This window comes from Crocuta crocuta, unplaced genomic scaffold, assembly GCF_008692635.1.
Source record: "Crocuta crocuta isolate KB4526 unplaced genomic scaffold, BGI_CrCroc_1.0 scaffold385, whole genome shotgun sequence".
In the NCBI taxonomy this organism is placed as follows: Eukaryota; Metazoa; Chordata; class Mammalia; order Carnivora; family Hyaenidae; genus Crocuta; species Crocuta crocuta.
The window spans coordinates 1,046,202-1,049,345 of NW_027533270.1; the positions used below are offsets into that span (position 1 = coordinate 1,046,202).

The 3,144-nt window shown below is 37.6% G+C and overlaps 1 pseudogene; it reads left to right on the forward strand.

Annotated features, from left to right (window-relative positions):
* Positions 1–2,852: 2,852 nt before the first annotated feature.
* Positions 2,853–3,144, forward strand: part of LOC144218020 (Y-box-binding protein 1 pseudogene) — a 4,984-nt pseudogene continuing 4,692 nt past the window's right edge.

Below are 3,144 nucleotides of genomic sequence, written 5' to 3' on the forward strand. Positions count from 1 at the left end.
AGCATGTTCTATTTATTGCAATCATCTTTCTGAAGAGTCTTTCCTTATGCAAGTTCAGATTTGTTGTTATTTGACAGCTATTACAAAGAATCCCTACATTTCAATGGCTTAATACAGACAAGTTTCTTTTTCTTCACACTACAGACCAAGATCTGTTTTATGCAGTCTTTCAGGGACCCAGGTTCTTTCAATCTAACTGTGCCATTGTTTTTGAGGGCTTTGGAGTCCTTCAGTGGATCATTTGTATTTAGCCAGGAGACAAAGGATGAGTGTGGAGGATTACAAAAGAGGTTTTACAGGTCAGGCCAACAAGTGACACACTTCAGGCTCCCCCACATTCTATTTGGCTCAAACAGAACCACCAAACTGCAAGATCCCTAAGAGATGTTGTATACAAGGAGTTTCGGGTAGAAGAGGAGAGTACAATTATAGCTGAGGGCTCGCATTCTTGGCTACATTGTGTATCTCTGTCACAATTAGAAATGACTTTAATAGTCTGGAACGATGAACAAAATCCAAAAGCAAATAATAATAAGATATGAACAAAAACGTTACAGTTCTAAAATCCAGCTACACAAGTATCATATTCAAAGAAAGTTACAACTGTGAGAACAAGTTAGAATGACCTAGGCCAATAGCTTATAGCACAGGTGTGATGTCACCATATGCTTAAGAGAAAGAATAATGACTCAAATACCGTTATACTTCCCTCTACCCCAGAAAAGTAAAAATCTAACAGTGACATGGTAATAACAAGTTTCTTTTAGTAGCAAGCAGAGGAAACTAATTTTAGTGTTTTAACAAAATGTTAAGTACACTGAAAGGGTACTGTTGTATTTCACGGTTTTGAAGAAAGATTTTTTAATAGCCAAGACACACAAAGGACTGAAATCATGGTGGATCTGGAACTTCAATAGCAGAAAATTGTGACTCTTTTCCATAACATTCTGTCATTAACATAATTTGGCTCGGAATACTCCCAGTCTCTGTTTCAATGTGTCTGATCTCCTGTGGAAATAATTTTATTTGGTCTATGGAACAGTCTGCTATAGTTACAGATTTAAAGTTCACCTGGTCATTTGTACTGGTTTCCTCTCTGTATTGAGGTTTTTCCAAGGGAAGGGAGAATTACTATGAATCAGATAGTTACCCAAAGAAGAGTGTACTACAGGTTGGAAGTAAAATGGTAAGATTTAAATAAAGCCCAAGAGAAGTGGGAGATGAGGTGTGATTTCAACCACACTAATTGGGTCCCATTTATTCCAATGCCGTATGCTGGGAGTACGTGATACAAAGATGAGTCAGACACACAAAACCTAATCTATCTTTCTGCTGTGCTTTGCCATCGGGTCACTGGCTGCAATTCCATATTCCAGTGCTACAGGCCAGAAGGCAGAGTTCCAGCGTTCCTGTCTTTAATAGCCATCAAATTTAGGCCCACCAGTATCTGCATTTCAAGTAGAGAAATTTGTGTGTCACGAAGAGCGTACAAATAAAACTATGGAGATTCATACAAAGGAGAAATGAGAGTAAGAGAGGAAATCATGAATGAAGCAGCACTGCAGAATCTTGACAGATGGTGTACAGAAACTAATGACTATTTACCATAATTCATTTTTGTTTTCCTCCTAGGCACATAGCTGAACTACATTTCTCAGCCTCACTTGCAATTAAGTATGGCCATGTGACAGAATTATAGTCAATGTAACATGAGAGAAAATCATGTCCTGGATCGTAAAGATATTTTTATATGAGTTCTTACTTGTTCTTCGCCTCTTCCAACAAACTTATGACAACCACCCAGATGCACTTTGAAGCCACATGTTGAATATGGCAGATTGGCTATCAACCTAGGTCTGGTAATGACTGTGGAGCAGAGTCTCTTTCAACAGACCAGAACCATCCTGGACAGTTAAACATTTGAGAAATTAATGTTTAATATGTTGGGGTTTTTTTCCATGTTTTGATCAATTTAACACACAGTACCCTACTCTAATGTAGAAGTTGGTATCAGAAGAGAGGAACTATAACAATAAAAATCTGAAGTATTACCCATTGGTTTCACGGATAGGAAAAGATGTGCTAGGATTAGAAAGTGAACCCCATTTGATGTAGGATCAAAACATTTGGTAAAACAACCTTTTTCAATACTTTTTAAGCTAAAACAAAGATAATATAAACCTATAGCTCTACCCGAAGTGATCGACAAGAGATAGAGTGCTGGCACCAGTGTATTACTTGGGGTTGCCAATTACCTGCTATCTTCAGCAAGAAAGAGCTCAGGTACCAAATGAATGTTCTTGCAGAACAGAGCTATGAACCAATCTGGCCCACTCATGCCAGAATGATATGTAAGAGGGAAAAACTTTTCCTGTCATATAAACTTCTGTACTTGAGTCTGTTGGTTATATCAGCATTGCTTTTACTTTAACTAGTTGGGTGGGGAGGCTAGGGTTTGGTGGAGAGCGTTTGCAAAGCCACAGAAGTAACTTAGGCGTACTAAGAATATGTCAAGGCATTTTGTCTAGAATTTGGCTCAAGGGCCAAATTCAGCCTGCTGACTTTTTTGTTTCAATAAAGTGTTATTGGAACATGGCCATAGTCATTCACTGATGTATTGTTTATTGTACAGTTATTGTCTATTGTACTGTTTATAACATATTCAGTAGCTATAACAGAGACCATATGGTTTGCAAAGCCAAACATATTTGTTATCTGGCCCTTTACAGAAAAAGTCTGCTGACCCCTGGTCTAGGTGTGTATTGTAAATAACGTACAGAAATTGAGATAATGCCTAAGAATATTTGTTAAAGTCAATGTTGAAGGTCTTAGAAGTCAGAATGAATGGGGCGATGAGGAACTATTACAAGTATTTAAAAGGTGAGTGATGTCCTTAAATGTTTCTAGAAATCACATTGTAGGATGACATTGACACAAACTAGAGTGGTCAAAGGACCATAAGCAGGCAAGTAAAGAATCTGAACCAGGTCATAAGTGGGCATATTTGGAGAATCTATAAATATTTAGCCTGCAGCAGAGAAAATTCAAGGTGTATACTATGTAGGTATTCAAATATTAAAAGCCTGACTAGTGGGGAAAAATCCAATTTATTTGCAAATATCCAATTCAGTATCTCATCAGAAG